The 23,767-nt window shown below is 36.6% G+C and overlaps 1 long non-coding RNA gene across 1 annotated transcript; it reads left to right on the plus strand.

The window, feature by feature from the left end:
* The first annotated feature begins 8,209 nt into the window (after window positions 1-8,209).
* Window positions 8,210-13,441, plus strand: LOC127939885 (uncharacterized). The gene is made up of 3 exons (XR_008148937.1): window positions 8,210-11,592; window positions 11,705-11,799; window positions 13,208-13,441. It is a non-coding gene; the product is annotated as an uncharacterized LOC127939885 (long non-coding RNA).
* Window positions 13,442-23,767: the final 10,326 nt, after the last annotated feature.

Raw genomic sequence — 23,767 nt, forward strand, 5'->3', positions numbered from 1 at the left:
CCCGCGACCCGGCCCCGGATAAGCGGAAGATGATGGATGGATGGATGGATGGATGGATGGATGGATATATATTGTAAAAATAAATTGGGGATTTCATTTTTATATATAATTTCTTGTTCTTGATTTGTTGATTTAGGGGTGAGACGAGGCCGAGTGTGTTTAGGCAGGATAGATCTGAGTCAAGAGTCCTCCCTAAAACTGTGGTTCTTGGTCAACAAGTGTGTGTGTGTGTGAGTGAGTGTGAGTGTTTGTGAGTGTGTGTGTGTGTGTGTGTGTGTGTGTGTGTGTGTGTGTGTGTGTGTGTGATGAGCTCTTGCCTGCACGTGTGTGTGCTGTGAGACAGTGAACGCTGCTTTTGTTTAAAGCTTTGTTAATAGTCATTGAGCGGTCAATTCTTCTGACTGACGTCTGGACTGTGTTCATGAGTGAGTTTGTTGGGAGTTTCTGTTCCCTGGACTCAGACCGAGTCTGGAATAAAACACTCCTAATGGAAACATCATGGTGTCATTTTCTGTGTTTGTGCTGCCCAGCTCTGGAGAGAACTGAGAAATGTGTGAACATGAGTGTTTTCAGATACTCAAACCTGATTTCAGTGCTAAACGTACAGTATGTTACCTGAACGACTTTATAACAGGATTTTGAGGAAACAGATCAACAGCCGTCAGCTGGTTTAATAAATGATCTCTCTATCCCTAATAAAGCAGATTAAATAAACATGTTGATATATAGTCAGCAGTAATGATAACACATCTGGTTTAAACACACAGATGTTTGACGGAAACTCTAGCTCCTTCTGCGGTTTAACATCCTCAAGTCTGAAATGAAATGTAGAACAAGCCTTGAGAAAATACGGTTAATTAATAATTCAGAATAAATCTAATAATTGATTCCCAGCTAATGCTAGAACGTTCTGTTATTGTCTGGATAAAAAAGAACCTACAGAGAATGCTGCTAACATGTTATATTATTTGGTTCCCAAAAACAGCTGTGTGAGAACGCTAGAGGAATATTCTGTGGTTGATGGCTAAATAAATACATATCTTAGCAGTTTTTCCAATTTTCTAAACAACCAAGACCAACTGACCAAGAAGAAATGTTAAAAAACTAAACAAATCCCTTCTTTCTGTCAGTTTCACGATTAGAAATGCATCGCAGGGCAGATGCCAAACAGAAGACACTTCATGTTGTCCTTGGCGTTTACTTTCCCAGCTTTAGCTTCTTCTTCCAGGTTAAAGGTTACAGTATCATAAGACAGCAGCACACTGGGTCAGTCTCATGTAATGTGTTGCATTCACTCTGAGATCGACTTTTCAGCCTTGTGTGATTCTGAAACCAAAGTTTTATTAATCCTTCATGTAAAAAATGAATGGTCTTTACCACTTACTGTTTTTCATGAATTTCTGCCAAGTTGGATCGTTCTGAATTCTTACCGCTATAGGCTACTTTCTCTCAAACATTAAAAATAAGACCAGCAACATGCATTACGAAAGTAAAAAGTATATATATATATATATATATATATATATATATTAGTGCTGTCAAAATTAGCGCGTTAACGCATTCGATTAATTTGAAATATTTAATGGGTTAAAAAAAAATAACGCAATTAACGCGGTTGCCATTTTTTTTATTTCCGGTTGTGGCCTATGTGTGTTCAACGTGCAAAGAAATATGGATAAGACCAAGGAAGGACTTTTAGACGGAAAGTTTCAGTATAAAACTCTGCCGGATTACTCTTCAGTCTGCCACAAGAAACATTACTCTTCATTCAGTCTGCCACAAGAAACAGCAACATTAAAATCATGAACTCAAATGTCATTGTTTAAAAAAAAACAAAAAAGCAATGACTGTTGTAACAGTGCGTATATCAGACCTTTCTGTAACGCTAACGTTAATAAGCTTAAACGAAAATAACGAAATAATAGTGTAGCGGAGTATTTTTTGTACACAGTGCCGCGAACTGTCAATCACTCCTGTACGCGTGCATCACTGTCCTCCTCGCAGCTGCAGCAACTTGCGCTCTCTCTCTTCATCAAGCTTTAAAACAAAAAGGGGACAAAAAGATCATATTGTCTTTGTGCATAGGCTATAGATTAATTAGATAAATGAATATCTAAATTTGTGCCTTGCCGTCTACGGTATTTTTTTAGAACTTAGAAAAAAGATGCTGCAGCCAATGAGCAGCCAGCGGGGGCTGCAGGACGAATCAACCTCCGCAGACAGTTTTTAATGTTTATCAGACAATAAATACTCAAGATTTTGCTTTAGTATAACTTCAGGGACAATTAGGGCCAGATTCGGGAGTCGGGACAACAGTTTAGATTTCGGGACTGTCCCGAATTTTTCGGGACGTCTGGTCACCCTACCTGAAAGAGCTGCATTGCTTCATAAGCTTGAGTCTGACCTGCAGTGATAGGATTCGAATTTGGTGAGGTGTCAGTCAGCGAATCATCTGATTCTGGTCTTGTTCTTGCAGTATTCAGAGTCTGAAGCCAAGAAACACACTGTATTTGATTTTTAACCGAACCGAGCGTTGTGTACACTCACAACGAGTTTCACACACCTTCTCCGGCCACGTTGAGTTGTTGACACTTAACAGTGGGAAAAGCGACACATGCGCTATTCACTTGTGTAACTTAAGGGTGAATGGGTAACGTAGTTTCTGCTCTGGGTGGGATGAATTAGGAAGCTTGCATTGTGAAGGGCGCTCTGAAAATCGGCAGCGCAGGTAAAAGATTAAAACCTCTATTAAAACAGATGTCCAAATGAGCGTACTGGTACTCTAAAAGCACGTTCTGGGCGCACGGAGAGGTGGCTGTTCGCTCAAGAGCTATATTTGGAAGTGGCGGTACTGAGTACGGTGCGTACCGGCCCACTTAAAGCACTGGCAATGACTATACTTTGGAATTTTTTTGCAGTCCACTTAGAATTCAACATGGAAATCATTTTTGTTTTTTATTGGCATTGATTGTTTTGAAATTCAAATGGTACTTACATGCCTGTGTTTTTATTTCTGTAATAAATATGGCTTTCAAGCCAACAGTTAATTTGGAGGATATTGATGGTTTATTGCAGGTATTTGTTTACATGAGAAAATCTGTGTTACAAGTTAAACAAAAATTCCAATAAACAATTATATTTTGAATTTAAATAGTTTCTTTGTCTTGAGTTTACATTAATTATTTACATTTTACATTTACATATCCAAAAAGTTTCAGACTTTTAATTGAGATTAATCGCGATTAATTTTAAAAAATTGTGCGATTAATTAGTTAATTTTTTTTTATCGATTGACAGCACTAATATACAGTATTGTTCAAAATAATAGCAGTACAATGTGACTAACCAGAATAATCAAGGTTTTTCGTATATTTTTTTATTGCTACGTGGCAAACAAGTTACCAGTAGGTTCAGTAGATTCTCAGAAAACAAATGAGACCCAGCATTCATGATATGCACGCTCTTAAGGCTGTGCAATTGGGCAATTAGTTGAATTAGTTGAAAGGGGTGTGTTCAAAAAAATAGCAGTGTGGCATTCAATCACTGAGGTCATCAATTTTGTGAAGAAACAGGTGTGAATCAGGTGGCCCCTATTTAAGGATGAAGCCAACACTTGTTGAACATGCATTTGAAAGCTGAGGAAAATGGGTCGTTCAAGACATTGTTCAGAAGAACAGCGTACTTTGATTAAAAAGTTGATTAGAGAGGGGAAAACCTATAAAGAGGTGCAAAAAATGATAGGCTGTTCAGCTAAAATGATCTCCAATGCCTTAAAATGGAGAGCAAAACCAGAGAGACGTGGAAGAAAACGGAAGACAACCATCAAAATGGATAGAAGAATAACCAGAATGGCAAAGGCTCAGCCAATGATCACCTCCAGGATGATCAAAGACAGTCTGGAGTTACCTGTAAGTACTGTGACAGTTAGAAGACGTCTGTGTGAAGCTAATCTATTTTCAAGAATCCCCCGCAAAGTCCCTCTGTTAAAAAAAAGGCATGTGCAGAAGAGGTTACAATTTGCCAAAGAACACATCAACTGGCCTAAAGAGAAATGGAGGAACATTTTGTGGACTGATGAGAGTAAAATTGTTCTTTTTGGGTCCAAGGGCCACAGGCAGTTTGTGAGACGACCCCCAAACTCTGAATTCAAGCCACAGTACACAGTGAAGACAGTGAAGCATGGAGGTGCAAGCATCATGATATGGGCATGTTTCTCCTACTATGGTGTTGGGCCTATTTATCGCATACCAGGGATCATGGATCAGTTTGCATATGTTAAAATACTTGAAGAGGTCATGTTGCCCTATGCTGAAGAGGACATGCCCTTGAAATGGTTGTTTCAACAAGACAATGACCCAAAACACACTAGTAAACGGGCAAAGTCTTGGTTCCAAACCAACAAAATTAATGTTATGGAGTGGCCAGCCCAATCTCCAGACCTTAATCCAATTGAGAACTTGTGGGGTGATATCAAAAATGCTGTTTCTGAAGCAAAACCAAGAAATGTGAATGAATTGTGGAATGTTGTTAAAGAATCATGGAGTGGAATAACAGCTGAGAGGTGCCACAAGTTGGTTGACTCCATGCCACACAGATGTCAAGCAGTTTTAAAAAACTGTGGTCATACAACTAAATATTAGTTTAGTGATTCACAGGATTGCTAAATCCCAGAAAAAAAAAATGTTTGTACAAAATAGTTTTGAGTTTGTACAGTCAAAGGTAGACACTGCTATTTTTTTGAACACACCCCTTTCAACTAATTGCCCAATTGCACAGCCTTAAGAGCGTGCATATCATGAATGCTGGGTCTTGTTTGTTTTCTGACAATCTAATGAACCTACTGGTAACTTGTTTGCCACGTAGCAATAAAAAATATACTAAAAACCTTGATTATTCTGGTTAGTCACATTGTACTGCTATTATTTTGAACAATACTGTATATATATATATTTTTTTTTTTTGCAGATCGGTGCATTCCAGTGATTATCTGGATAAGTGCCCTGGACCACAAAAACAGTCTGAAGTGTCAGTATTTATTTATTTATTTTCAATTTGAATATTTATACATCATCTGAAAGCTGAGAACTATTTGAAAAATCTGGAATCTGAGGGTGCAAAAAAAAAAATAAAATAAAATAAATAAATAAATAAATAAAGGCCTAAATAGGCCTATTGAGAAAATCACCTCTGAAGTTGTTCAAATAAAGTCATTTACAATGCATATTTGATATATTTACAAAATATCTTCATGGAACTTGACCTTAATATCCTAATGATTTTTGGCATGAAATAAAAATCTATAATTTTGATCCATACTATGTATTTTTGTATATTGCTACACATATACCTGTGCTACTGATGGCTGGTTTTGTGCTCCAGGGACACACATGTCATGTGTCACACGCGCTTCTACACCTGGACCTGTACCTGCTGGACACTGAAGCCTGCGCTCACTCACGCTTCTACACTACTATATATATATATATATCTACCACAAACAGGACAAATTTCAGTGGTGGTTATTTAAGTCATTTTACCTAGATTTGGTGTGTCTGTGAGGGAAGTTACAACTCGATTAGCTGCATTAAATTCCTGTTGAAACACCTTCTGTTAATAGCACGTTTTATCATTTTCCATGAAGTCTCGATGTTACATCATCATTTGCCTTAGTAACTCTTCAGTAAGCATCTGTTTTTGTGTTTTGTGTCTGTTTTTCATATTTCATAAAACAAGTTTGAAGGTGTTTCAGGTTTTTTTAACAGAAAGTGTTTGAACACACATTTAATGCAGACAGTCAATGCTGTAACTTCCCACACAGACACAGTCTTAACAAAAAAATCTACGTTCAATGATACAAACAACCACTTCTGAAATCCTTCTAGTTTGTGTGTTGGTTGACCAGCACTTTAACTACAGGCAATCAACAGACAAGGAGAAATGTGATGTGACTTGACACATAAAGACACGATTATAAACATTTGATTTAAAGCTGCAGTAACTGAGGTGTGTTTACATTCAGCTTAATTTACAATCCATCGGGCAGGTCCTGGATCATAGACTGTGCTGTAAATCACTGATTTATCCATCATCACAACGGATCTGTGGAACGACATAATCAAATATGAAGGGAGAACTTTTTTCTAGACTGATTGAGAGCCAAAACAAGTCATTCAGGAGCTCATCAAAGTTCAGTCAGTTCAGAGGGATCATGCAAGTTGTTATATATATATATATATAAAATAAAAAAGAGAAAATGTTTCAAATCTGTTTAGTTTCTCACCCCACCGCTGAATCAGGATGGTCCATTCTCAGATTCTCATAATCGCTTTCATTGTTTCTGATGTGTTGGATGTTTGAGTAATTTGTCTGTCCTGCGGTCTGATCTGATCTGTTGGCAGAAACTCTGTCATACAGACCATCATCAAAGTGGTTTCTGTCTGAGCTGGAAGGCAGGTGAAGCTGGAGAAAGAAGCCAAGACATTTCAGAAAAGTAAACTTTAAAACTAAAATCACCTGCATGAGATTCCTGTTCCTGCAAACATTAGATCCCTATAAGAAGATTTAATAAAACGCACTGATTTCTCATTCTTTGACATGCTGGATTCAGATACCAAAGTCAAAAATATGTTGTACATCACAGCACCACATGTAATTTAACTTAAGATGGATGATATTTCTACACTGTATGTTCTGACCTGAATCTGCCTTGCGTCTGACACTGCACTTCCTTGTCTCTTCCTGTAGAGCAGAGATAAACATAATTAATAATTATGAATGAGTACACCAATGTGAAATATGAAACCAAAGATCTCACCTCATGAACATGATGATGCAGATAAGAAATAAAACTCCACATCCGACTGCAATCACTACAGCTGTGTACAGGACTGTATTATGTCCACCTAAAGCAGAAAATATAAATACTAAAATATGACATAATGTCTACATAGGAATAGAAACCATGATTTTTTTATCTGCAAGATAAAAAGATTTTTTTTATCTGCTTGAATATGTTTGATGGGAATCTTGCACTAACATATATTTTTCTCCGTGCTATTTATTTGTTGCATATAGCATATTTTATTTAATTTATAATTGCTTAAACAATTATTACAATTAATTTATTTAAATTATTTTAATACATTTTTATATATATATATATATATATATATATATATATTTCGATTCTGATATTGTTACTGAGTTCAGAAAATGTTCCTCTACTCTAATAATTATGAACTACAACAGCAAAAACAAAACACATGCAAGTAAATGTAAACAAGTTGTCTTGTTAGGTCTACTGGACAGTCATTAACATCTGCACAAAACATTCATTTTGAGTCATAAATAATAATTGGAAGCATTTTGCAAGAATGGACTGTCCAAGGAGGTTCTCTACACTGTAAAAAGTGATACTCTATATTTACTCAATTATATTGTGGCAACAGATTACAAGCAATATTGTTTATTACATTTAACACATTAGAATTAATTGGAATTAATCAAATGAGATGCTTGAAAGAAATTATTCAAAATGAGTAAAATAACATGAAAAAAATAATTAAAATGTATTTAAAAATATCGGTTTTGTTGGATAAAACGAGAAGCACCCAGCTGCAGCCTGCATATAGAGGCGGGGTTGCACATTTTAACCCGCCCCATACCTACTGTGATTGGTTTGACCATCTTTCATAGGCATACATGATAGGAAATGTGTGTGTAGTTGGCGTACACTGTTAAAAATAATACATTATATTTAGTTAATAAAATTGTGGCAACAGATTACAAGCAATATTATTAATTAAATTTAACACATAAGAATTCATTAGAATTAATCAAATGAGATACTTAGAAATTAACCATTCAAAATGAGTTAAATAGCACAAAAAATAAGCTAAGCTTAAACAAATAGAAACAACAACAAAAAAAATAACATTTCTTTGAGAAAGAAAAACAACACACTATGAACACTATGTTGTGCATACCAGGCCAGTAGTTGGCGACTAAGAAACACAGCCCAAAAATGTAATTCACAAATTCATGTGTTAGTTGATTACATGGAGATGATACAGGCATCATGTTCAAAAGCTCATGTTTTCAAGCTACCAAAACTGGAGACACCTGATGTTAACAAACAAAATCACTGCAGGAGAATAATCTAAAATTTGGTTACCATTACGGTGGTCAGTGTTTGCTGTAGTTGGGAACTTTACCCTTAACCTTTGAAGCAAAACTTTTTTTGGTTGCTGTAATTGTGAGATTGCTGCTAGATAAGCCAATAAAGAGTAAGACCAAGTGGTGTTGCTTGTTTTGACAGCATTTGGTCTGGATTTCAGTTGTCCTATGTTTGAAAAGCATAAGGTCTGGACATTTAAAAAAAAAAAGGCACAAAAAAGGTTATTTAGGCACACAAACATCAAGAATCAGCCTGAGAATCTCAACAATGGTGACCATCAAAAAGCTTGTTGCACTGCATTCTGGGTGCCACCAATCAAAACTGATTTATGAATCCCATCATGTTGTCTGTCACCATTCTTGAGAAACATATGCTGTTTCTTGATGTCACTTAGTGCCAAAGAGAAAGTTTCCCTTCTCCATCACATTTTTTTTTCCTTAATCAGAATTCTTAAACTCTGGATTTCATACAAAAATCCAGGTCTTCTATTGCAGAATTACAGATGTTGCTTTAATGAATGTCAATTTGTCTCCGATAACAGGCTCAATTTATAACGCTCAAGCCAAACAAAGACCACCGCAATTCTGTCAGCAAAACTTGCTGTTATAATTGAGTTACAACAACAGTACAAAATGTAACATTAAAAAGTCAAGGGTCAAGAGCCCAACTAAAGCAAACACTGACCACTATAATGGTAACCCTATAAATGTACCCTTTTTTCCTTCAGTGATTCTGTTTGTGAACCTTAGGTGTCTTCAATAACTTTTGGGGGACTGAAGACACACACTTCTGAACATGATGCCTGTATCATATCTATTTAAGCAACAAAAATGTGAACATGTATAGTGTTTAATGATCCCCAACTACTGGCCTGGCATGTATAACATAGTATTCTTTAGCATAGTGTTTTTTGTTTGTTTGTTTTCAATAACATCAATATTTTTGTGAAAATTTTAATTAATTTTTTCATGTTATTCTACTCATTTTGAATGGTTGGTTGTAACCATCTAATTTGATTATTAATAATTAATTATAAAGTGTTAAATTTAATTAATAATATTGAATGTAACATTTTAAACAATTTTATTGAGTAAATAAAGTGAATCATTTTTTACAGTGTAGAAACCTTAGCAGAAAATGATTTATATAAATGAGCTTCAACACTTGCTCTATCATTATTTTTCTGTCAAACTGCTCTACCTTTAACAGTGACAGTAACAGCGTCTGATCTCTGAGATCCATGTTGATTGTGAGCCTCACAGTAGAAGCGTCCACTCTGTAGTGCACTGAAACTCTGTCCAGATCCAACAGCTGAGCTTTGATTCTCCTTAAACCAGCTGAAGTTCAGAGCAGGAGGGTTTGAATCACTGCTGCAGATCAGAGTCACTGAATCTCCCTCCACTATTACACCTGATCCATTTATAGACACTGAGACATTCCTGGGAGGATCTGAAAACAATCACCACACTATTAAAGACCTCTTATAAATTAAAAAAATATTAATGTGAGCTAAAATTATAAAAACAATCTAATATACGCACATGTGACGTTTAAAGTCACACCAGCAGAGTATTTCTCTCCATGTTTATTTCTGGACTTGCACTTGTATTCTCCACTGTGATCAGAGCTGATCTTTGAGATGCTGTAGATTCTTCCAGATCCTACAAACTTTTTTTCTTTAAACCAGCTGATTTCTGCAGGAGGGTTTGAATCACTGCTGCAGATCAGAGTCACTGAATCTCCCTCCAATATTACAGATGGACTGGTGGACACTGAGACGCTTTTTGGTGGATCTAAAGAGGACACATATGAAATGTGTAGTTCAAATCATTAACTCAGCAAGTTCAAAATAACTAATGAGTCTGTACTCACAGGTGACATTTAGCTGAGCAGCAGGAGAGATGTAAGTGTGTCCATGTAGAGCACAGCTGTATCTGCCTGCATCCTCTCTTCTGACTGACTGCAGCAGGAGTTGATTGTTTCTGTCTCTTCTCTCAGTTAATGGCTGTGAGTTTCTGTACCAGATGAATGTTGCTCTGTCAGTCAGAGTGCAGCTGCTTTTACATGTCAGACTGACATTATGACCCTCTGTCACTCTCTCAGGAGCCTCCACCTGAAGATCTGAACACAACACACACATTATATCTAGTGCTGCTGTCATACACTGATTATTATTCAACATAATGCTCAGAAGAAGAGCTCAGCCTCATGAAAGTCACCTGTGACAGTAAGATTCACTCCTGGATTACCAAGCCATTTCACATCAGGTTCATCAGAGATGAATTTGAAACAGTACAAGTGTTGGTCGTTCTGTGTCACATGACTCAGTCTGATGGTGCAGTTCTGCTGTTTGTCTCCCAGATACTGAAGCCTCTGACTGTATTCAGGATCATCAGACAGATCTGGAGGCTCTTCAGCCTTTACAGGGTTTTTGGTCCAGAACACTTTCTCAATCTTATATCCAGTAGGGTATGTATAAGTGCAGCTCATTATCACTGATGAGTTCTTTAGTGCACAGATGTGTGAAGGACTGTAACTCACACCCCAACCTTTTTCACTGAAAACATCTGAAATGAGTTTTGTTTTATTTAAACAAAAACTACAATTAACATCAATATTTCTTCAGTAAAACAACAGTAAGATAATTTTGGCATTGAATTAATAAGGAAATCACTGGATAGACATAACAAAGACACACTTCACGCGGGTCTTCATGCTGCACACACTGTAAAAAATAATTCAGTGGCTTAGTAAATTTCACAAAAATAAAGAGCTATATTTACTTAATAAAATCTTTTGAAATCATTTAAGTGATATTTTGAGTGGGTCAGGTTAAAAATAATAATTAAAAATCCAACAAATAATTTCTCTAAAATTTACATATATTATTTAAGTTTATGTAATGAAAATAAATAAGTATTTAACTAACTAATTATATTTTTAATATACCCTCAATATTTCTGGTGAATTCTAATAGAAATATTTGATAATTATTTACTTGTACTGATCTGTTTTAGAAACTAAAATTATTAAGTATTTCCTACCAATTTTCCTAAATAAAGTTCCAGCTTAATAAATGACGGTTTAAATAAATTGAGTAAATTTCGCGGCTAAAGTGATCACGTGTGCAGCTCCACAGGAAAAAAATATCTGCTTTCCTCAGCAGAGCAGAGACGTCGACTAGCCTTACTCCTCACAACTCCTCACAACTCCTGGTAAGTAACGTTAGTCAGCTAATCCTACTTACGTTTGTAACACTTTATTATAAAGTTAATAATTATTAAGCATTTCCTAACAATTGTCTTTGTATTTTACGTCATCTTCAACAAGTTTCGTAGCTTAATCGAAGTCACCCGAAGGACGGCTTTCCTGAGTTTCCTCAGCAACGGCAAGACCCGCACTCCTCTCATATCGTGGTACGTTATGTAATTTAGCCAGCTAAAACTAAATATGTTTGTGATGTTTAATTCAGAAGTTAATTATTAAGGATTTCCCAACAATTGTGTTTGTATTTTGCGTCATCTTAAGAAGTTTAACAAGTTTCGTGGCTCAAGCAAGAGGCACATGTCACTGAAGGACTGCTTTTCTCAGCAACGACGTGAACAGCATTACTCGAATTTCCTGTAAGTAGTCATTTTATAACGATGTATATTTGCAGTACTTTATTCAAAAGTTGATTAAACATTGACCGTGTGTATGTGTACATAACAGCGTAGTTTTCTAAGTTAGTTAGTGGGGCAGCGATATGTATGTTAGGGTTTTTTTTTTTTTTTTTTTTTTTTGGAGTGGTTAACGTTCGTACTATTTGGATCACCGTTTATTTCAACCGCCATTTGAAAGTCTAACGATAAGTGTACCGTGGTCAAGCAACTATAACTATACATGCCCAATGGAAAACGATTTTGTACAGGTTCCCCTTTGGGGTCAGTGGCTTGTCAAAAGGGAACACATCATTTATGAACTTTCAAATGACAACATTCTTTCTTGTAAAAAGCTGTCACGTTTTTGTAAAACATCATAATTACTACATGAACTCAAGTATGAGCTCTTAAATCACCACTACAAATACGCCATGCAAAAGTATTTAAAATGGTGTGGACATAACATAGACTGGTGCGTTTTAATCAGCTCCCACTATAGGGAGTCAGCCAGTTTAAGGCCTGCTCCGTTGTAAAATCATTCTAGTGCACTGAAACCTAGATCACATACAATATCGTTTAAAAGTTTGAAAACAGTAAGCTTTTTAATGTTTCTAAAATAAGTTTCTTAAGCTCATTAAGCTTGCATTTATAAAAAAAAAAAAATGCAGAAAAAACAACCGTCTATCCCCCCCCCCCACCCTCTATCGCCATTTGGCTAGTAATTTTTATATATATATATATATATATATATATATATATATATATATATATATATATATATATATACACATTAAAGCTGAATTTTCATTCCATTACTCCAGTTACCGCAGCTGTTTCACAACAAATCCAGACCTGGTGGGTATTGAAGGACATGGGAGGCTGGGTGAGGGGTACATTGTTTTAATTTTAATTAAAGTAATATTTTTGTTCCCTGAAACAGATCAGTTTAATTTTGCATCCTTAAATAGTTTGATTTCAAGTAGTGCAATTAAACAAGCTTTTTTGTTTCAAAACCATTAGTCATTTTACTTAAATATTAAACATGTTTATAAAGAAATTGGTTGAAATAATGCGGACCTCAATAAAAGCCTATAGCATTGATTTACAGCATAGAAGCTCGCAGTTGGTCTCTTTTCATTTTTATTTTAGGTTTATTGTTTAAAATAAATGTCCCTATGTAGAAAATTAACCTGTCCTCTTGTTAAGAAGAATGCTGTTAATTTTTGCAACTCCTCCCCCTAGTAAACTTTGTTTGAGATTTTACCTATCATATGGTCCAACAGAATGTTTGCTTCTTCAGGTGCTATTTCTTTTGTGTATTTGTCGCTTTCTTGTAACATTCAGGTTTGAATGTAAGCTCTAACCAGTTTTCTTTAAAATTTGCCTGTAGGGTTCAGCTGATCTACCAGTCTTCGTACAAGCAGAGTTGGCAGAGGAGGTCATAAAAATCTACATCCTTCGGGACAATGATGGGGCAGTCAGCGATGTAGGAGTTGTGATTGAGGGCATCACTGTCCTCCGCAATCTTGGGAATCTCAGCAGAGCCTGCTGCTATCTTTTGGGAGTCACGTATGCATTGGATTTGAGATATCCCAAGACCCACAAAAATTAGCATATTGTGATAAAGTTCATTATTTTCCATAATGTCATATATTTTAGATTCATTGCACACCAACTGAAATATTTCAGGTCTTTTATTGTTTTAATACTGATCATTTTGGCATACAGCTCATGAAAACCCCAAATTCCTATCTCAAAAAAATAGCATATTTCATCCAACCAATAAAAGAAAAGTGTTTTAATACAAAAAAGTCAACCTTTAAATAATTATGTTCAGTTATGCACTCAATAATTGGTCGGGAATCCTTTTGCAGAAATGACTGCTTCAATGCGGCGTGGCATGGAGGCAATCAGCCTGTGGCACTGCTGAAGTGTTATGGAGAGCCTTAAGCTCATCCAGAGTGTTGGGTCTTGCGTCTCTCAACTTTCTCTTCACAATATCCCACAGATTCTCTATGGCAGGTGTGCTCAACCCTGCTCCTGGCGATCGACTGTCCTGCAAAGTTTAGCTCCAATCCTAATCAAACACACCTGAAGCAACTAATTAAGGTCTTCAGGCTCACTTAAAAATTAAAGGCAGGTGTGTTTGATTAGGGTTGGAGCCAAACTTTGCAGGATAGTCGATCGCCAGGAACAGGGTTTGGCACCCCTGCTCTATGGGTTTCAGGTCAGGAGAGTTAGCAGGCCAATTGAGCACAGTAATACCATGGTCAGTAAACCATTTACCAGTGGTTTTGGCACTGTGAGCAGGTGCCAGGTCGTGCTGAAAAACGAAATCTGTATCTCCATAAAGCTTTTCAGCAGATGGAAGCATGAAGTGCTCCATAATCTCCTGATAGCTAGCTGCATTGACCCTGCCCTTGATAAGACACAGTGGACCAACACCAGCAGCTGACATGGCACCCCAGACCATCACTGACTGTGGGTACTTGACACTGGACTTCAGGCATTTTGGCATTTCGTTCTCCCCAGTCTTCCTCCAGACTCTGGCACCTTGATTTCTGAATGACATGCAATATTTGCTTTCATCCGAATAAAGTACTTTGGACCACTGAGCAACAGTCCAGTGCTTCTTCTCTGTAGCCCATTTCCTGCACACGCCTGTGCACGGTGGCTCTGGATGTTTCTACTCCAGACTCTGTCCACTGCTTCCGCAGGTCCCCCAAGGTCTGGAATCGGTCCTTCTCCACAATCTTCCTCAGGGTCCGGTCACTTCTTCTCGTTGTGCAGCATTTTTTCCCACACTTTTTCCTTCCCAAAGACTTCCCACTGAGGTGCCTTGATACAGCACTCTGGGAACAGCCTATTCGTTCAGAAATTTCTTTCTGTGTCTTACCCTCTTGCTTGAGGGTGTCAATGATGGCCTTCTGGACAGCAGTCAGGTTGGCAGTCTTACCCGTGATTGCGATTTTGAGTAATGGACCAGGCTGGGAGTTTTTAAAAGCCTCAGGAATCTTTTGCAGGTGTTTAGAGTTATTTAGTTCATTCAGATGATTAGGTTAATAGCTCGTTTAGAGAACCTTTTCATGATATACTCATTTTTTTGAGATAGGAATTTTGGGTTTTCATGAGCTGTATGCCAAAATCATCACTATTAAAACAATAAAAGACCTGAAATATTTCAGTTGGTGTGCAATAAATCAAAAATATATGAAAGTTTAATTTTTATCAGTACATTATGGAAAATAATGAACTTTTATCACAATATGCAAATATTTTGAGAAAGACCTGTACTCACTTGAGTTGTTCCAAAAACTGTTTCTTGAGCTGGATCCTCCAAAACTCTCTGTTAATGTTCAGAGGTTAAAAAATTTTCTTCTTGCATAGTAGTGGTTCATGATCATCCCACAGAATGCGTATTCCTGATGGAAGTGTTTCTGTTATCGGATTAATTCTGTTGAAGGGATAGTTCACCCAAAAAGATAATGTTGTCATAATTTACTCTCCCTCAATTTGTCCCAAACCTGTACGAGTTTCTTTCTTCTGTTGAACACAAAAGATATTTTAAGTGAAGTGACGTGACATTCAGCCGAGTATTAAAGAGTGTTGGTTAACGCATTTAAAGGTTGCCATTGACTTTGCATAGTATACTTTTTTTCCTACCATGGAAGTCAATGGAAACTTTCAACTGTCTGTTAACCAACATTCATTAAAATATCTTTTGTGTTCAACAGAAGAAAGAAACTCGTACAGGTTTGGGACAACTTGAGGGCGAGTACATTATGACAACATCATCTTTTTGGGTGAACTATCCCTTTAATATTGATGTAAGTGTTGCTTTTTTTTATGGTTTAATGAGTGGTAATGAGTGTGACTGCAAATGGCTGGTATGCACCAGGAACAAAGAAAGATGTCATTTCTCTTACGGCTATCGTATTTTACATGTAATCTACTTGAATTCTAAGATGGATGAAATGTTTCATAAGGTTTAATCATTTTCCTTATGGCTACTTTACAGTTTTTAATTTTTGCAATCTACTGGAATATTAAAATGGATAAAATGTTTCAAAGGTTGATTTTAGACTTTGTGTAATGTTTAATTGACAAATACATGTTTAATAAAAAATGTGTTTCTTTCATTATTTGGTTTTATTATATTAATTGTAAAGGGTAAATAGTGTAAAAAAAAAAGTGAATGCAACATTTTGATAATTTATAGTCCAATATTAAGTTAAATTCACTTTTACATGTAGTAAACATAGCACATTTGTTTGGTTAAATTTCATCCAATATTTCAATTATATCTACTCAATATTTTTTGTTTATTTTACATAGAATTTCAGTTGTGGTGTTTTATAATTTTGATTATATCTAATTAATTTTATTTCTCATATAAAGTTATTCAGTTATTCAGATTTACTTAATTTTTTTACTTACAATTACTCAATTTGAACAGTATATTTCATTGATTTCACAGCTTTAAAATTTACTCAATTTTTTTGAGTGTAAAAATGTTTCACCAAAAAAATTGAGTAAATAATAGTTAAACTTTTTACAGTGCAGTAAAAAAAATGTTGGGTTGTTTTTTTAACCCAACCATTGGGTTACACATATAAGGTCAATGTGTTGGGTTATTTTAAAATTTGTTGGGTATTTTTTTTTTTTCATCGTTGGGTTATTTTTAGCCATAACCCAACTGTTGGTTTAAATATGTTTCCCGCTTCACTCCGTTCAAATTTTAACGGTCCAGACAGAGATCAGCTCAGACATCAGTGGCAGCCTGCATGATTATGAAGGGTAAGTAACTGTTAATATAATCGTATAATGTATATAACTGTTATAACATTAAGTAATGTGTCTGATACGTTAATTTTTTTTTTTTTTTATATACGTTAAAAAAGTTTTTATTTCCTTTAGTCTGTTTGTTTCCCCCAGAGAGGATTCCTATTCCTGTTTGTTTGCAAGCATTAATACATTGAAGATTAGCAGCAAAACTTTTTAGACAAGTATTACTTAAAGTTAATAAAAATGTCTGGTGAAATGTGAAAGTTTGTCGAAATCATTAGAATTAAGCTAGAAAAAGCCGCATGGCCCATTTATCGGATCGGACCAGTGAATGAAGCTGCTTGAGGAAGCTCACACATCAGTCATGCGACAGACAGCTAGTGGTGGAAATTATTATTATTTCAAGAGATTCGTTCATTTTCAGTTTGTTCAACAAAATTATTCGTTCAGAATCGTTCACTGATTCGTTCAGTGATCATTTCTTCGTATTACACAAAATATGCCAGCAGGTAGCAAAAAAAAAAAAAAAAGAGTGTATTATGTGTTATGTCTTTAGTCAACGAACGTATTCACTTGTTACAAAAACTAAACTGGCTTTATTAAATTGTGTGTATAATCGCATTCAATATATAAAGTTTAATGAAGTTGTTCAGATGAACAAGCACAAGGTTTTCTTGCCTAATTAGCATTAATTGTTTGGTCAAAGTCTGTATATTATATATTCACATTCATAAATCAAGGATTAAACGTGGAGTTGCTAAATATCAAAACAAGCGTACACTGAAAAAAGTAATAAGTAAATTTAATTAATTTTCATTTGGCAAGTTTTTGCACAAGCATTTTTCAAGTAAATTTAACACATTTGGAAATTAAGTAAATCTACTTAACTAAGTTAAGTAAAACAATAAATAATAATAATTTTAATTTTAAGTACATTTTATTGAGTAAAATTTAATTAAATAATATTAAATTAATGCATTTAGCAGACACTTTTATCCAAAGCAACTTACAGTGCATTCAGGCTAACAATTTACACCTATCATGTGTTCCCAGAGAATCGAACACACAAACCTTGCACTTGCTAATGCAATGTTCTACCACTTAGCTACAGAAACACTTCAAGATTTTGTGAAAAATAAGTGAAAATTTCAGCATGAAGGACTGGATGCACATGATAAATATTCTGCAATTAAGAAAACAGACAAAATAAATAGCACTGTAAAACCCGACAAGTAAACTTTACTCAACGATGAACAGCTGCTGTTAACAAACAGAATCACAGAAGAAAAGAGAAACACAAGAACTACTACAACTGACTTCAGACACAGCCTTAGATGAAATCAACTGAAATAAAATACATGAAATCTCTCAAGATCTGATTAAACAACCCCACAAACAGCATCACCAGCTCCACTTATTAATAACCAGACTGACTTTATTTCTGTCAGACGTCTACAGAAGATCTTATTGAGAATGAACTAAGGTTTAGATGTTGATTTATTGTTTCATTTGAAGTAACCATGTTAGAGATCAGTGTTTGCTTTAGTTGGGCTCTTGACCCTTGATTTCTGTCTTAGTCTTTTCTCTGGCTGTTATAACCGTGTGTTTCTAAAACACATTTGTTGTATTTCAAACACCCAGAAGAAAAGCCATCAGGTGTTAACCTGTACCTAGGTGTAGGTTGTTATACTTTATATTGGTGATATAGCAGTGGGCAGCTATAAATCCAGCGCCTGGGGAGCAACTGGGGATTCAGTCATGAGTATTGAGGGTGGAAGAGAACGCTGTTCATTCACTCCCTCCACCTACAACTCCTGCCAGCACCAAGACTCAAACCGGCGACCTTCGTGTTACAGGTCCAACTCTCTAAACATTAGACCACAGCTGTGGACTGTATTTGCACGTTTGTGTGTTTTGATATGAATATGAATTGACACATTTGTACATCTTGAAAATGTCAGTTCTATTTTTCCAAATGCTTGTACATTTAAAAAAAATATTTTAAAATATATTTGTAAATGTGTTATTTGCATATCTGTAATTTACAAAAAAGTAGTTCCAAAATATGGTTGTATTAAGTCATTTTTAATAAAAAATACTGATGTTAATTAATATAAATAATTAACTCAACTGTTGGGTAACTTTTAACACAACAGGATTTTAACCCAATGGGTTGGGTTGAAATAACCCACAGATGGGAAGGTGCTATACCAACCCATAGTTGGGTTACAGGTTGGGTTATTTTTAACCCAACATTTTATATTGTGGTAGGAACATATCTTTTGTCATTCTTTTTTTTTAAATAGTCAATGGAACTTAATTAACATGTTAAACATGAATAGCATGCTATACTATTACAGACTGACAAAAATAAAAGCACATACACGTGTCTGAAAACTCACTGTGAATCATGAGGAGAAAGATCACAGGAAGAGGAGGAGCCATTCTGACTGACATCACCATAGCAACAACTACAACACAGCAATTACAACATTCCAGCATGATTGAGATGAAACTGTGAGATGGATATTTTACAAGAAAAATACTTTTCATTCTTTCTAACTCAAATTTTCATGTTCTTTGTAATTATTTGTGAAATGTAAAGCAAATTCTGAGTGAAAATTGTTTCAAAGGTATCCCTGCACCATTTTTGTTCAGTCTAGTAACATTAATAATCAACCTTAATAAGAAATAGTTCATACCTTAGCGCAGGACACCTCATCAGCTGAAAGCAAATGATAAATGAGACATAAGGAAGGTTTACCAGGCTCATTTATAACCAGAGCTACATCATTTCCTCCTCATTTCCTGTCTTTGTCTTTTCTTTTTCTTTTTTTTCTTCTTTTTTTACCTCTACTAACATCAAATATTTAATTAAATATATATTTAAAAAATATATATATATATATATTTCATAGCTTTGCAAATCCAAGAAAAAAAAAGTTTATTTTGCAGATTTTTAAATAGATGATAAATACATTATTGTAAATGACAGCAAGGAATAAACACATATTGCATGTAAAACTTTCGTGACACATACTAAAGACAGAAGTGAAAAAGTACCCAGAGTCCAAAAATACAAACACCTGACACTGACACCTGAGGGACATTCAGGGCTGGACTGAAAATAATTTCCAACATTACAAACAGAGCGCTTGAACCACCTGTACAGTGTTCTCTCCGCTGATGCGTCTGTTCTCTCCTCTTTGTGTCTGTCTTTATGTTTATGGCCTCTGTTAAAATCCTGTTTACAGACTTTGTAATATTTCCAAATATTTCAAGGGGTGACACAATATTTCTTTAGCTGGAGCAATATATACATACGTCCAGTCTGCCTCGGCCTACATGCGTTCCTTCCGTATAAACTGTGAATGCTCTGCATATCCCAGCTATTTGAGACATTGAGTTAGCAGGCTAATTAATAGAAACATGATTGTAAATTGATCCCTTGTCATTTGAGATGTAACGTACATTTTAATAAAATGTTGGGAACATGTATGCAAAAATATTTATTTGTCAAACATCAGTGATTTTCTGAAAATCTGTGCCAGTTGATTCACAGCAGTTTTTGCCTCCGGCTCATCAGGACTTTTCTTCTACTTTTTTACTCTGATTTTATTGTGGTTTGCAATGTTGCAAAGTTTACTTATATATATATGTTGGTATTTTGCATGCCAGGTGATTTTATTCCTATTATTGGAACAAATACACAAACAACCAAAAAAAAAAAAAGAAAAAAAAGGTAGCATGTAGTCGGGGGAATCCCCATCTCCCCTCCCCCTTTACTGAACAATGTGTAAACATCATTTGGTGTTTTATACTTGTTAAACCAACGTTATCTTGTTTCTAACATCTGAATAACAATGTACAAACCTGAAACAACAGAATAAAGATTGGAGTTACATTTACAAATGTGCACACTTTTAAATCGACACCTGCCATGGTGTTTCTTATTTGTCTGTGATTCCTCTTTGAGTGTGTCCTAAACCGATGAGAAGTGTATGAGATCTTATCACTCAGTATACAGTTAAAAACTGCTACATGGATCTATTATTTATTTACAAGCTCTGTGTCATTATATTAATAGTACAAACATGACAGCGACTGTGTAGATGTTTCTTGGTAAACATACTCACATCTGATCAGCTTATCTCCAGTGTGTCAAAATACATCTACAAAAGTTATATCGCTTGTGGCTTTTTTGCAGTTATGTTACTGAGTTACGTTTTTTTTTTTTTTTTTTACAAATTCAATTTCATTATCTGCACAATTAAAATCAGTATCATGTGGATGTTACCCTTAAATTAGTTTTTGTTGGTGTAACCTTATTAAGAACAGATATAACATTTCAGATTTAAATCAAATCAATTGAGATGTTGCAACATTAAACATTATTAGGTTAGAGTTTATTCAGTGCTTGTATGTGTCCATGTCTGAGTGGAAAGGAGATGGTTAAGCAGAGGTTTCAGTTCCTCGACGTAACCAGAAGAAGCTATAGTTAGACTTGTAGTCACTCACACTAAAGATAAAGTACCAGTCCAACTCCAATCTTATTTATATATCTGAATGACGGAAATGGACTTTAAGAGTTTGAAGAAAACTTCAAGTCATCTGCATTGTTCTCGGTAAATGAGACATTTCTACACTTTCTAAGAGAAGCTAAAAGAGATTTGTGTGTTTGATCATAAGTTGGAACTTCACTATAATGTGCTGTTTCAAGCGATGTCTTGTTACACATAATACACCCTTATTTAAGATTCAAGATATTTTATTGTCACTGTACAAGTATAGTGACATTTGAGCAATCGTAACAGTGCAGTCACATGTAATATAAACATCTGTGATACAGAGAAGAAAAAGAAAAAGTATGTTACAATACAAGACAAACAATACACAAAACAATACAAACAAGGCGATAGTGCAAAGTTAAGACTTATTTATAATCGTATTGCACACATTACCGCACAGTTGGCACATAACAGAAAAAGATGTACATGTTGCATTGTATGTATTCTAAAGGCTCCAGTGAGTGGACAAATAGTGCACAGGAATGTTGCACAATAATGTCGCACACTATGAAGAGGTTAGTGTAACAGAATGTAAACAGAACTTAATAATATAAAGTGTTAACATTTACATAGTGAGAGCACACTGAGGTATACAGGGGGTATTAACCTGTGAAGGTTGAGATATAAATAGCCCCAACAGATTTGTGCATTTCTCTGTTATATGTATTTGTGTATGCCGGCAAAGTTCAGCTCCCATACAATGGTTGGGTAAAAGATGTTCTACCAGAAAGACTCGGGAGATAGAGGAATGTACGAAGCATACATTTATTGACAGCTCAGCGAGCACAGTTATAAATTTCTTTGGCGTAAGGCCCCGTCCATGGTTCGTAATCCGAGGGTAGCGAATCTGCATTTCCTGCCTGAAGACGAAGGCAGGGGCGCAGCAGACCCCCAAAATTAGGTGGATTATGAGACCTCCAGACGGGGCCAGCCTTCCCCCCAAAAAAGTAGATGAAGTATACCCACCAGTTGTGAATCCTAAGGTTCCTGGAAGAAATAGAAAGAGAGTTAGCATGACCAGTATAATGACGTTAGATTAAACTTGTTACGTTTTTTTTTTTTTTAACAGAAATAGCCGCAATAGGCCAGACACAGACAGCAACGATAGGCAGACACAGACAGCCACGATAGGCAGGCACAGACAGCCACGATAGGCAGGCATGGACAGGCCTCGATAGACCAACAGAAATAGCCACGATAGGCAGACACGGACAGGCCTCGATAGACCAACAGAAATAGCCACGATAGGCAGACACCGACAGGCCTCGATAGACCAACAGAAATAGCCACGATAGGCAGACACCGACAGGCCTCGATAGGCCGAACATAAATAGCCACGATAGGCCAGACGCAGACAGCCACGATAGGCAAACACGGACAGGCCCCAATTGGCCGAACATAAATAGCCCGATAGGCCAGACGCAGACAGCCACGATAGGCATACACAGACAGGCCCCAATAGACCGTACATAAATAGCCACGATAGGCCAGACACAGACAGCCACGATAGGCAGACACAGACAGGCCCCGATAGACCAACAGAAATAGCCACGATAGGCCAGACGCAGACAGCCATGATAGGCATACGCAGACAGGCCTCGATAGACCATACAGAATAGCCATGATAGGCAGAACACAGACAGCCTCGATAGACCGTACAGAAAAATAGCCATAATAGCCAGACACAGACAGGCCTCGATAGACCATACATAAATAGCCACGATAGGCCAGACGCAGACAGCCACAATAGGCAGACGCAGACAGGCCTCGATAGACCGTACAGAAATAGCCATGATGGCCAGACACAGATAGGCCTTGATAGACCATACAGAAAAATAGCCATGATAGCCAGACATGGACAGGCCTCGATAGACCAACGGAAATAGCCACAATAGGCCAGACGCAGACAGCCACGATAGGCAGACGCAAGACAGGCCTCGATAGACCATGATTAGCCACGATAGGCAGACGCAGACAGGCCTCGATAGACCGTACATAAATAGCCACGATTGGCCAGACGCAGACAGCCACAATGGCAGACGCAGACAGGCCTCAATAGGCCGTACAGAAATAGCCACAATAGGCAGACACAGGACAGGCCTCAATAGACCATACAGAAAAATAGCCATGATGGCCGGACACGGACAGGCCTTGATAGGCCGTACAGAAATAGCCACGATAGGCCAGACACAGACAGCCACGATAGGCAGACACGGACAGGCCTCGATAAGCCGTACAGAAATAGCCATTATAGCCAGACACAGATAGGCCTCGATAGACCGTACAGAAATAGCCACGATAGGCCAGACACAGATAGCCACAATAGGCAGACATGGGACAGGCCTTGATAGACCATACAGAAAATAGCCATGATAGCCGGACACGGACAGGCCTCGATAGACCGTACAGAAATAGCCACGATAGGCCAGACACAGATAGCCACAATAGGCAGACATGGGACAGGCCTTGATAGACCATACAGAAAAATAGCCATGATGGCCGGACACGGACAGGCCTTGATAGGCCGTACAGAAATAGCCACGATAGGCCAGACACAGATAGCCACAATAGGCAGACATGGGACAGGCCTCAATAGA

Source organism: Carassius gibelio, chromosome A1 (assembly GCF_023724105.1).
Source record: "Carassius gibelio isolate Cgi1373 ecotype wild population from Czech Republic chromosome A1, carGib1.2-hapl.c, whole genome shotgun sequence".
In the NCBI taxonomy this organism is placed as follows: Eukaryota; Metazoa; Chordata; class Actinopteri; order Cypriniformes; family Cyprinidae; genus Carassius; species Carassius gibelio.